Raw genomic sequence first — 14879 nt, 5'->3', positions numbered from 1 at the left:
TTTATCCAGATCGGAAGGTTCTCCAACCAATAATTTTTCATTATGAACATTTAATTTAACATTTAATCCAATCTTACTATTATCTTTCCTTGAAAGTGCACAACATGTTGAACATTTTACTCAACAGAAATTTCATATCAAACTAACTACATAAAAAAAACATTTCTTTTTATCATTGCTAACGTAATGGAAAAGAAAAACATAAAGTCAAATCCTAATATTCGAACTCTTTTTTTATGTTTTTAAAGAAAAAGTACATAAACAATAACTGAAAGTCTTCTTAAACTATCATATCTTCTAACTGGTACATAATTCAAGATTCCATTTCCTGTTTGCCAGAAAAAAGTATTGTTTACTGTAAAGATTCAACTAAACAAAACAAAAAAATAACTTAAAAAAGTGGTGCAATATAAATAACTTTTTTTGTAACATTTTGCCAACAACTACTAAAGAAAAGTGTGCAAAAATATAAAAAGAAAATACTTGCATTGAAACTTTCAATATTGTTGGTGAAGAATATTTATTTCTTTACCTGGATATATGAATTTTATACTTTTGTATAGATTGCTTTTTTTATAAAAAAAGAAACTAGTATTGTTTGGTATGGCAACGAACAAAAATAGTTAGAATAACTCAACAGCATATCATTGTATTTAAGAAATATAAAAAATATAATACAAAGTATTATTTAGTTTGATTATATTGAAATCTTCTTTTCTTGTATTGAATTTTATGCATTTTGCATAAATTTTACATATTTATCACAGCCAACAATGCGTATGAGTGATAAATAAATAATAAATATAATGTATACGCAAAGTATAAAACGAAGTAACAAATAAAACCAAATTACAATTGTATGCTTACTTAGATTTTCTATAAAATAAAGAATTTACTTTAGAATTTTATTATGAATTTCATCCATAGATTATAACTCCATATATAGGAAAAATATAATGAAGATTTTACTGAAATTCGGAAGCTTTAATCCTTTTACCACGGGGATAAATATTCTGTTTAATATTTGGCACAGAACAGTACAACTTACATATTCCTGAGTAGTGTTCCTTAGATTTGTGAAAAATAATAGTTCACAGTTAAAATTGGGTAATTCCAAAATTATCCACGGTTAGATTTTGCTAAAATTAAGATCTTAAATCCGCATTTTATAACGTACGAGTTGACCGCCCTGGCTTCGCCCGGTAGCATTTACTAATGTTCGTCGAGTTTCTACAACCCTGCCTGTTCTTATTTATTTGCAAATAAAATATCTAAATTTGGGGATTTTTTATTACAGTTGATTGGACTCAAAAAAGCCAGTTTTAGTCGTAATTTTTTAATTTTTTTTCTTTACAAACCATCTCCTGAATCTTTCGAATCGAATAAAAACAATCAGCCAAATTGCTCCAGCCGTTCTCACGTGATAACATTACATACATGGACCATTTCATTTTTATATATATAGATAAACCAAGCCGATATTGTTTAAGCTTCATCGATTATAGCCCTCTAATATTGTAATAGACAACATTCGATAATTTGTATCTTAACACAGCTATTATAACTCAGTTGTCTATTTTGTTTAAAAAAAGTTAAGAAAAAAAAAGCTCCATATTTGGGATTTCCAGGGAGAAATTACATTTTCTGATTTTAGAGGTGCTAAGAAGATATGTGCTTTTTATAAAATATATTTTTTGAACACAAAACTGAATCTTTTCAAAGGACAATCCTGAACATTGAAAATTTTAGGCTATTGTTAACGTCAACATTACTAAGGAAACTTTAGTTAAGTTAAAATCCGACAAATATTTCGATGTGATACAAACGGAATGACAAAATCTACAATATAAATGGTTTCTTCTCAGCTGTATACTTTTGAAATATCAATCATTTATATTCGTGAGTGATTTTCGGAAGTGGGCCTTATATGGGAGCTATGACCAATTATGACCGATCACCATGAAATTAGGTCGTGTGATTTATGTCTATACGAAAGTTATTTATGTTGAATTGTATACGTATACCAACATTTTAAAGAGATTCATGCTCGTTAAAGTGATTTTTGAAAGTGGGCCTTACATGGCAGCTATGACTAATTACTAGGGTATTCATTCGACTAATGATCGTTCGATTAAACGAATAATTTCTTACGAATAATTATTCGAACAATTTAGAAATTGCCATTTTCGAATAAAGAATAATTCGAACAATTTTATGTAGAATAATCGAATAAAACGAATAAATGTTCACATATATTTAGATTTATTAAATTGCTTAAAATTTTTCATAATTTCAAATTTAAATATGCAATAATGACTCACAAAAATTATTCTAAAAACAAATCTTTCAAAATTTTTAACTTAGGACTTGAACCAATGAAAATAAAAGATACGGAATAAAATATTTGTTATTTAGCTGGCGAAATATTAGAAGATTCGAAATTAATAATCAAAATATTAACTTAGATTAAAGTGGAGTTGAATGTGATGGAGAATGTGATTTTGAAACGGTCATCGAAAGTGATATTGAGGATGATATTTATATTTGCTGAATTCACAAAACCCCTTGTATCGAGTGTATTATTGAATTCAAATACAATAGTGTAAGCTTGTTGTTGGAAGTGTTCATACAAAAATTAAATACACTTTTATTTTGTATGTTTTTAAAAAGTTGTATTGGTTTACAGCTATAAATTTCTCTGAGCACACATAGTACCCGTATATCGAGCCCTTAGCGCCAAATTATCGTAAGCGACAAAACACAAATTTTACAGGAGAAGGTTTTTTTTGATTATTTTGAAATTTATACATAGAACTAGAATAATTTCGTTCAAGCTATTTGTATATTTTTCAAATATATTTATAACTTTTGACAATTAAAAATTCATGGAATACTTTATAGAAAAATATGACAAAAAAAAGTTTTTTATTGCATTTTTGCATTTATTTATACATAGTTTTTAATGAAATTTCACAGTTATGTAGATCTATCTATTTAAAATGGAAAAATAAAAACGAATTTTGAAATTTATTATCAGCAATCCCGCAATTCCCAAAGAAGTGTTGAAAAATTCCAAAAATGCTAATTTTTAGTTTTTTGGCTATAATATCCATACCAGGGTCGGGGTTATCGGGACCCTTTACAAAATAATTAGAAACATATTGAGCCACCTATAATCGGTTACTATATTTTGATATCGGATACGCGATTTGAGAATTTTTGCCCTAAAATTTTATTTTACATAAAAAATAGGTGTTTTTTGAAAGGACCTGGTCCCCTCGGTAACAACAATTTTGAAATTGGTTTTCCTTTAAAATATTTTATGAAAACTAAGCTTTCAGAAAGTAGAAATTTCTTATACATCCTCTTATAAATTTTTTGCGATAACTTAAAAAGAAAAAAAGTTCTTTTTTCCAAAAAAATAGCGAAAAATAGCTTTTAAAAAACTTTTTAAATTCAAATGCATATAACTTTGGACTTAGTCATTATTTTTAAACAGTTCCTTTTCCATTTGACACACACATGTGTTATTAGTCCAATAAAGGAAAACTGGAGAAAATCGGGAAATATTTGGATAAGCTGTTATCAAGAAACTGGAGTAGGGTGGGTAAAAATGTTGAAAAATTAATTTTCAAATGCGAATATCTCCTAAGATATAACAGATAATTGATAGCTTCGACAAAGTTTTTTGTAGTGCTCGATGATAAGATTCTACATGTATAATATTTTTGAAATCGGAACTCAAACCATGAAATAATATCCTTTTAAAAATGTAACATACCCGAGATGTCTTACTTTGAGGGCCCTTGGTCGCGCCCCTGGTGGGCCCATGAGGTCCACGTTTAAAACTTAAACTCGGCAACACTCCTTCTTTGCGCACGTGAAATTTCATTCAAACCAATCTAACCATTTAGAAGTTACAGATTTATTTCCCTCTTTTTTTCTATACCACTGAGTGTCGCTTACGATAAAATTTGTTTAATGTAAAATATAAACATTGACTTACGATAAAATCATACCCCCTATATTTTTGATGTTATTAACAATTTTGATATTCTGAGAACGCTAAAACATCAGTCGGTCCATAAAATTTTAATTTCTGCAATAAAACAAAAATTTTAAAAATGTCGCTTACGATAATTTGGCGCTAAGGGCTCGATATGTGAGAGAGTAATTTGAAAAAATGAGAGTCGACTACTTGTTATAGATACTACGCTTTCAAAAACATTCATACAATGGGTGTTCACAAACTAATAAACAAAAATTGTATTTAATACAAGATACACGATACAAATTGTTGTGAATTCAGGAAATGATTACATTGATATAGATGAGGGCCATGATCATAAAATATATGTATATAAGTAATGTTATTAACCGCGTACGTAAGTGTTCCCAAATATTTAACAAATCGAATGATAAACCCAAATATTACAAACTAACGTTTTGTTGCAAGAAAAGCATGGAGTTCGTTTTATACATGATTTTGGACATCGTTGAGCATCTTTGTCTAACATGGTAATAAAATTTTTGCGTATTTGTAAATGCGTCAATCATGACTTCAAATTAGCCACCTTCACTGACAATGATATCAAACTTTGGACAGATTCCCATTATTGTGTAATTCTCCAAGACCACATTATTAAGCAAAGATTCGGCAACGTTGATAGAGCTTGAAGTATAATACAATTTGTTATAAATAATTATGAAATAGTGAATAATTAATTTGCTAAAGAATTAGTTACTCAATTTAAAACCCGAATTAATGAACGACATAAAAACGTTCTTAATACGTCTATATTATATTTTAATTCAAGATCATGTCCAACTAGCTCAAGTTTTTTAAAGCATAGCTCCAAAATGGAAACTAGTCAATTGTTTTGTAGATTGTTCGGGAGTTAATCTGATCAGAATATTTCTGTTGAATATTTAATGATAGACTTTGTTTTACTTGAATTGTTAACTTAAACGTTATTTTTTGTTTTTCTTTAATAATAAAATATTAAGAAACCGACATCAAATATTCGTTTTTTACTTTTTTAAAAAAATTTAAATTATTCGAATAATTCGATTTTCTTCATTAGTAGCTAAAACTAAGTACTGCAAAATTTGAGTGCAATCGGGTAACTAGAACACGTGCGGAAATCGATTGAATGTTGTAAAATTGGTAAATAAAATTGGGTTATTGTTGGGGGATAATAACAATAAATGTCAGTGAATTTATCAATAATTGGGAAATTTAACACAATTCTTACTATAATATTAATTTTGTATTCCCGTATAACTCTTGATAAATTTGCAGGTGCCCGTGCATCAAGACTAAACTGGCAACTCTCTTTATTTAATAAAGCAATTTGTTTTAATTTTGTTTTGTTTTTTCTTTACCCACTTACAGCTACAATTTGAGTCGAAAAAAGCCAACCAATTGTAGAAGGAATGTAAGAAAAGATAAACTCACTGTTTATTGTTGGAGTTTTGTTTAAGCTTTGATATTTTTACAAATTAAGCTTGTCTGTAATTAACATTCACTCTAGTGAGTGAATTGATTTTTATAATACCTTTAGTTTTTCTAAAGCCTTTTGAGAAAAGGTTTCCTGATGATGTGAGCCAGTGAATACGCATAGGAACTAGATTATGCCCCAACAATAAATGTCAGTGAATTTATCCACAATTGGGGAATTTAGCACAATTCTTACTATAATATTAATTTTGTATTCTCGTATAATTCTTGATGAATTTTTTAGTTTTTTTGTTATAATAGCAGGAGCAAGGTTATCGGAGCCCTTTACTAAATAATTAGGAACATATTTGGCCATCTAAAATGCGTTATTCTATTTTCATATCGACTATGCGATCTGAGAATTTTTGTCCTAAAGTTGAATTTAACATACAAAATAGGCGTTATTTTGATGGTGCTCCGTATCAACAATTTTGAAATCTGTTTTCATTTATAATATTTACTGAAAAGGTAGCCTTTCAAAAAGTATAAATTCCTCATACATCTTCTTAGAAATTTTTTTAGACAACTTAAAAAGAAAAAAAATATTTTTTCCCAAAACTAGCGAAAAACCGCATTTTTAAAAATGTTTAAATTCAAATGCATATAACTTTGGAGTCCATCACGATTTTTAAACAATTATTTTTCCGTTGGACACATACATTTGTTGTTCGTCCAATAAAAGAAAAAATTAGAATTTGAACCCGCTGTTAGTAAAAATGTAGAGTAGCTTGGTAAAAGTGTATACTTTTCAATTATATCATTATATTTACATGCGTTTTGCTATAGAATTTTCAAAGTGCTATAACTCTGAACTAAATAATCGGGTCTACTTGAAATTTCGTGACATTCTAGCCAAAACTGTTTTACGCAGTTTTTCCAAGTTTGTTTAGAATAGAATCATCCGATTGGAAGATAAAAACCATTTCCAAAGTTTTCTTACCCAGGAATGTATGCTGTTTACGTAAGAGTGCAACTTTGGAAATGGAATCTATCTTCCAAACGGGTGATCCTATCCTAACCAGGCTTGGAAGAATTCCGTAAAACAGTTTTCTGTAGGATATCTCGAAACTTTAAGTAGATCCGATTATCCAATTCAGAGCTACAGCTTTTTGAAACCCATTTTAAATGACCAAATACGTTCTTAATTACCTTGTAAAGGGTTCCGATAACCCCGCCTCTGTTATGGATATTATAGGCAAAAAAATTTAAAAAAAACATCTTTTGTAACAGAGATTATTTTATTTATTCTTATTTATATTATTTTATTTTATTATTATTTTATAAATTTCATTAATTTTGATTACTTTATTATTTTATTTTGTCAATTTTTATTATTTGTTAACTTTGTTATTTTTTACTTTGTCAACTTTTGTTTCCCATTGTAATTAATTTTTTTCTTTATTCTATTTGTTGTTACTTTGTTTACTTAATTGAACACACATATTTTATTGTTATTTTCTTTAATTTGTTTTTTCTTTACTCTGTAATTGAGTTATTTTAATTTTGATCTTTATATGTTCCTTTTGTTTTGCTCTCACACATAATTTTGTTCCAATATATTTAATTTGAATTATCCCGTTACATTTCTTTCTTGCGCTCATAATAATAAAATAACTCAATTCCAATATAATTTCATTTACTTCCAATTGTAAGTTGACCTATAAAGTGTATCACATTAGCATAATCATTCTCTTTTGCTGTTTGACTATTGAAGAATAAAGACATATAAACTTAAGTCTTCTGCATTTTAATTAAATAACCCAAAAATTAATTAATAATAAAATTTGATGGCGAATAGGACATTATAGTCTGTTCAAGCCACAAATTATAAAGAAAAATATAAGGAATTGAGGCCGGCTAGGACAAATCGTCTGGCTTTGACCCAATTCCAATTTATTAAAGAGACTCATCCTCTACACTTTGGAATTTTTCAAAATTTTTTTGGGGATTTTTGTTTTTTCTCTCCCATACCTTCGTTTAATTTGCCTATTATGGAACTAAAATCCCCCATTAGAACAAGATTAAATCATTACAATTTATTTGCGAAAGGACACGATCCAACATGATGTAAAACTGCTGCTTTTCTCTATTTGAGCGTCTTCAGTGGGTATTTAACATTGCACGATGGTAATTTTTCTATAGCGAGGCTTTAAACGAGCTGTTATAATTCTGTCGGAATTCGACTAACGCACTTTTGTTACTTCTACTGAGATAGAAGCCTACACCATTAATATGGTGGCCGCTTTCATTTGGCATTCCAGAAAACAGGATAAGGTCACCTTGAGAAGAGGGCTTCCCGCCACATGCGCTCCACTTCATTTCACTGATACCTATTACATGAAAATGAAGCATTTTTCACCTGGTGTTAGCAGTGTGAGTTTACAGGTCTGGTTTAATCGAAAGCTTTTTCGTTATTAGAACAAGTTTAGGGAAACAGAGAGTATCAGCTTTTGATTCCTTAGTTTTGTGGCAGGACTGCTTACGAGTTGAAGCCTGCAGATGTTTTTTCATATCCCAAATGATGCTTGAATGCTATAAAAGAAAATAATTTTTGCACCAAATTATTACTTGCGATGAAAAATGGATCCATTACGATAACCTGAAGCGTAATGGATCGTACTATGGAACCCGGCCTACCAGCCAAAGCCAAATATTCAGGCTCTTATGTAATTCTCTGTATTTGTCTGAGGGAAGAAAATGGACCTATTTATGTCGCAAAAAGCCCAGAATATGTGGCCTGTTATAATGACACTCGGCTACATGTTGCAACACTATTACTATTTAGAATGAAGTTATTCGGAAGTTTTGCCGCACCCTTTTATAAACCAAACCCTTCGCCGTCCGACTACTATTTGTTTCTTTCGAAGCAGAAAGCTTTATCTTGGATACGCTTCGCTTTGGACAGAGTATTTATATCGTACAACGGTTCCATAATAAAAGCAAAAAATTTTAATAAATTTTTCATTTTAAAGTTAAACATCCAATACAATTTTTTAACTTGAAAGCAAAAAATGTCTGCACCTTCGGCTTTAATGTTATAATTTAATTAATTGACTACTTATTACTTACTGACCTCATAAAAAGAAAATGTAATTAAATTTTATTATCTGGTTTTCAAACAAATTAAAACACTAAATTTTCTAAAAACAGTTAAGAGATGAATGTAAGAAAAGCACAAAGTATAATTTTGTTAAAGAAATTCTAAACAAATGGTCTTATATACTTATGGGTATAAAAAGAATTTTTTAGTTTTCAATGTTGAACATTTTTTATGTTGAATGCCAAAATGAAGTGAAAAGAAATCCAGAATTTCATATTTAAGGAAGAGAAAAAAATTTTGAAAAGATTTTTTTCTCTTTTATATGAATTATTAAGATTTACATAGAAATTGCAGCAGTGGTTGTATTTACGAAATGCATACATTATTATTTTTCAAGTATTAAGATCCCTTACTTTAAATAAAAAGACAGACAGACAGTTAAAAGAAATAGATAAGAAAATCCAACTGATTCTTGCAAATCCTTTAATGTGGTTGGAGACGATATTTAATGTTTGCGTCAAGCATTTGAGACAATGTTAAATATATTATAAAGAAGCTAAATATTATTTAAATAAAATTTGTTTGCAGAAAAAAAGGATCAATTGATTTTTGACAGGAGTAAATATTTACTAAAATTTAAATATTTAACTTGCCTTCCTTAAACTGACTTACAATTTGAGTTTGTTAATGAGTTGAATTTTAGAGTCATCGAAGTTTTAAATAATATGAGAAATCAGATGCTACCACAAAGTTGACAAAGCTGCATGAGATCTTTAAAAGATGATTACGAATATTATACTTACATAAAATCGTTCACTGAAAATTCTGCTAAACTTATTTGTATCAACAAAAGAATTCAACAATTCATTTTTCTTAAATTTTTCCAGTTTTTACATCTTTCTTTTTCCGCATGGAGATTTTTTTTCAACTAAAATCAAATGCACACAATACTTGTCGTACTACTACAACTACTACTTGTTGGTTTTTGTATGCATGTATATGTATATTGGAAACGTATTTGACAGCTGTGACTTCATCATCAAAAAATACTTAATTTTTGGGTTTGTGCTGTTGTTAGTACAACTACATGATTGGTACAAATATTTTGAACATGTTTCTCGCACAGTGTTTTTTTTTACATCCTCCATCAACAAACAGTACTGACACAAATGTGAAAGATACAGTTTTTATGTTTTACTGATTTCTTTTTTGCTAGAATTTTAGATGAAATATGGAAAAACAAAGTTTTAAATTACATGATTTTAAATTTGGTTAAAATTGTTTTCTGCTTTTTAGACAATGCAAAATTAATAAGGGAATCTTTATCCTATTTTTATTATTTAAATAAAACAAAGTGTGTTTGAGATATCCTCGAAGATTTTTATTCGTTAGAAAGGCCTATCGATGACATTATGTATGAAATATAACATCGTGCAAATATCTACCTTGGATTTTCTCGGTGCTCATCGGAAATGTTCAAATTTCCATGACTCTGGCGCATAAATCAGAATGATTTCACCCATGGCATTGGTTATGTTGGCTTTGAGGGCCGTAGTAGTTTGTTACTTATTACGCAGTAGTTTGTTAATATTACACACACCTGGAACTCAACAGTCAAATCTTACGCTTTCGGTGGCCATTTCGCATCATCTCCACTGGAAGTGACTATGCCCTCAAAACGCTCCAGTGGAATGTCCACCGTGGTTGGGAATCATCGACCTATAGCGCTCGTCGTTAACGGTGATGGCCTGACCAACGTCGTCCTCAAAGAAACGTAGATTCCGCCTGCCCAAAATCCTAAATAGTGACTTTTTCGGGATGCATTGGACTCTCTCGGATCTAATGTTGATCGTCCCAAATTCGAACATTTTATTTGTGAATTTTTTAAGCAAATTCGGGTCAGTTTCCAATTGGCTCAGGGCCTATTCAGCGAACACACTCCATTGTCTATGGTCGTTTAACTTTAGCTCCTTTGTCAGTTATATTTCTTGTGAGCAACGCGAAATCTATTGTCTCGGATTCTCATCACACTCTCATGGACAGGAGCGATGTAATCTGTAGATCTTGCGTTTCGTCATCGCACGGATGTTGGTTATTCTTTACTGAACTAGTTGACTCAAATTTATCTGAGACACTTGCGGATAGTCCTATCGGTAGGACAGTGCATTGAAAGTTGCCCGAGCACACGCAGAGAAAAAATATAATTAGGCATGGTTACTGTAACCATTTAAATAGTGTTAGAAGATTTTTAACAATATTATAGTCACAGTAACTATTTACATGATTGTGGTAACATATATTTGTTTACTGTAACCACATATATGGTTGATACAATCATGTGAATCGTAAATTCATCATATTATTGTTACCACAATCATGTAAATGGTTACTGTGACTATAATATAGTTAAAAAACTTGTAACAATATTGAAATGGTTACAGTAACCATGCCCAACTATATTTTTTCTCTGCGTGCAGAACTCCCATTTTGATAAAATAATTTTAACTTACCTCCTTTCCACCGTGTGGGTATATATGTAGGTCCATCTGATATACTCTAAGTACGGGACAGCAGAGTCAGCAGCTGTCCCGTCTAATCACTCTAATCACCAGTCTAATCACTGACTGCGAGGCTCCTTAGTGTGACTCCTTACTATTCAGAGTCCATCTTCAACAAGGTTTCTGAATTTTGCGTATTCGGTTGGTCTCAGAGGATTTCGCGTTTCTCGTATGGTTCTTAAAATGATGCAATGAAGATTTATATGCCGGCCTGTTTTCCTGCATCCTTGCCTCGTTGAACAGTTAACGACACGTTCTTCTGACATGTGCTATCTTAGGGTTATACAAGGCGGTTTATTCCTACCTCTGCGTGTGGTCGACTTATATGCCATGTTAGTAGCTACATCAATATTTTAATAGTGGACGGGCAGGGAAAAGACCGAATTAGTACATCACGCTCTATCCCCCAGTTAGTCTTTCTCCTATTTAGAATGTTATTATAACTCATGTCAATTACACCAACCTCAAAATCAAAATACTGTATCTTCATTGCTGTAATCATATAAAATGAAGATATTCAAAGAGCTCTTAACCAGAATACAGGATCTAATTTTACTTGCGAATTTAGCCTAATAGAGGTTGTAGCACTGCAAACATAGACTACGGCTCTGATCGTGATGGATCCAAGGTTCCTTGAACATGTCTTCCGCCTTCCTGAGCAATTCGTCCATCCGTTCAAAGAAGGTACCAACCATCTCAGAGACAGAATTGTTATATTCAGTATCGATTGGTCCGACATCTCCAAGAACTCCTTCGGGAAAGATAGCTCAGCTGGAATTAGCTATGCAAAGCTACCACGTCACGTGAAGCCTTGATCCCAGCCATACCATACAAGTCATGCAACATCCGTCTTGAGTAGCAACGCTGAGCGTTCATCTACAAAAGACATCAAATTCATTGCATTTCATACCTGCTGCCAGGTGTTTAAAACTGCCGCCCAACTGGGGCCAACTCTCTTTCAATGAGGGGAACACTTATCAATGGAACATCTGATAGTCGCCTAAAACCTCTAAACCCTAAAACTCTACAAGTTGGTAGATTATTAGCATTTTTACTGATGTCTGTAATGTTAAAGTCTGCGCTGTGAACTTCGTTGTAGATTTTCTGAAGAAAGAATATGCATGTCGTAGTAGCTAAACAGATTTACTATTTTTAAATACTGATAGCATATTGTGTAAGTCCCGATGATGACATAGTAGTGAATAGCAATAGAGTTTTTTTGGTTATTATCAAGTGAATGTAAAGCAAAAAATGTTATAACTTTTTTATAAAATAAATTTATTTCGATAATCTCTGATTTATTTGACATTCATTACCAAGTCATTTACAGCTACAAATCAACAAATAAATTTTTTCCTAACAATTTGTTTTTGTATGTAAAAATCTTAATGACTTTGTTAATTTTAATTAACTTTTATTTTTCATAAAATTAATTTTAGATAAACTTTCATAATATATGTACATAATTTATTTTATACCAGTTAATGTTTCAAAGAATTTCACAATTCTGTGATTATTTATTTATTTATGATGTATTTTAAATAACAAATAAAAAGTATCACTTGTTGTGTAAATATGTAATCAAAAACATTTTGATTATTCAAATGTAATTAGTGATGTCATTTACAGGATATACAATTAACGAATTTAGTTAATTATAAATGATATTGTATAATAAATATTTATTTTTTGACATTTCTCTAATCTCCATAAATAATATGATAAGTATTTTCAAAAATAAAACACAAACACCAAATTTTTCGTGGCCATAAAATCTACATTTGAAATATATGATATGACCTAAACGAAAACTTAACTTAGCTAACTTAAGTTTTAACTATTCTGTATTTATTTTATTCCCTATAACATTTAAATATATCAAAGTTGAAACTTACCACCGATAATTCTTTGTAATCTATATATATAAAAGTGAATGTGTGTTTATATGTATGTATATTTATTGGTTTGAAGTCTATAGACGGCTAAACGGCTAACCAGATTTGCTTGAAATTTTGACTGCGTGTTTTTCTATATCTGGATACTTTTTGTTTTGAATTTTCAAGTGGGCGTGGTACCTCCCATACAAATTTTAAATATCAAATATTTTGGAAACTATAATAGCTATAGTCCTCAAATTTTGCATGAGCAATACCACCGTTTGTATAAATATTTGAGGCCAAAATGGGAGAGGAAGCTACAGAGGGCGTGGCACCCCCATATGATGATAATTAAAAAATCTATTATATGGGATACAATAAGAGATAGAGTCCATAAATTTTGCACGGTTATTCTATCATCAATATTAATAGTTAGCACAAGAATGGGCGGACTATCAGTAGTGTGCGTGGCACATCCCGTACAAACTAAATACTAAAAATCATATCTATGTGTATAATTTTGATATGTAAAGCAATGAAACTTTGTATGAATTACATATTTAGGCCAAAAATGGGCAAACTAGCAAAAGTGGGCGAGGCACCTTCCATAGATATAATGACAAATTATATATAGGGAAAGTTATAGCAGCTATCAATATTAATTTTTAGTACAGAAGTACGCGGACAACCAACAATGCGTATTTGTAATGGCACTCGACTTACAGTAAGGCAATTAATGAACAATCTAATCGGAGCGACAGAATTATAACTTCGGAAATCAGTTTCCTATTTGCTTAGTATTTGCAATGACAATTGAATAAGCTCAAGGTCAGTCTGAAAGTTTGCGGACTAAATCTAGAAAATCCATGTTTTTCACATGAACAAAAACTAATTTCAGATAGACTAACTACCATTTTCTCAATAAATGGTTATCGTCTATCGTAACGATAAACCTCCAATTAACATTTTTTTTGTATGAGAACTGTCAGTTTATCGTCACGATAAAAAATAACCGGAGATTCAGAAAATGGGTGTAAATATATTGTAAATCTTTAAGGTACGGGTAGCGAAGCACACCGGGTTTTAGCTAGTAGAATATATAAAATTAGACGAAATGGTTTGCAAGATATATAATGACATATTATGAATTGAACGTCATAAAGACAGTTTGCGTTTTTCGGAAATGGTTGATATATGGACAATTCCACGAGAATGACAACCACGATTAAAAAAACAAAAACCATTGTCACATACGGTATGTCACAAAATTAAATTTTATTTATTATAAAATCAGCCAAAGTTTGTTTTTATTTAAATATGATAGATTGTAAAGGAAAAATATTTGGTTCCACTTACGATTCGCAAATTTTCGTGTATTTCTGCATGTTCCTCAAAATGACTTTCGTTTTATGTCACGCACGATATTTCGCTCGATATTTTGGAAAATAGTGTTTCGAAACATAAATACCAAATTATTTTTCAGATACTCTTATTTTTACAAAATCTATTCCACTCTATAGGCGTACAAATGTCACTTACTATGACATATTGCCATATGTATAGATGTAAAATTTTTTGTTTGAAAATTATTTATTATTTAAACTATTTGCACTATTTTTACCATTAAACACTATTTCATACAGTTACTCATGTTTCTAGGCAGTGTTTAAAAAACTAGACTACAAGTAGCAGTAGCAACGAAAAAACACAAGTAGTCTAGTTAAAAAATTAGTAAAACTCGGAGTCAATCAATTACTACTACTACTGCTACCTACACATTTTGGTAGCAGTAATTGTAGTAGTACCAATAAAAGAAAAATTTAAAAGTAGCAGAGTAATTTATTTTCTATTGCTACCTTAAAAAAGAAAAAGTTTTGATGTAGCAGAGTCATTAGCTTTTTATT

Source organism: Calliphora vicina, chromosome 4, assembly GCF_958450345.1.
Source record: "Calliphora vicina chromosome 4, idCalVici1.1, whole genome shotgun sequence".
Classification (NCBI taxonomy): Eukaryota; Metazoa; Arthropoda; class Insecta; order Diptera; family Calliphoridae; genus Calliphora; species Calliphora vicina.
Note: the sequence above shows the minus strand (reverse complement) of the source record.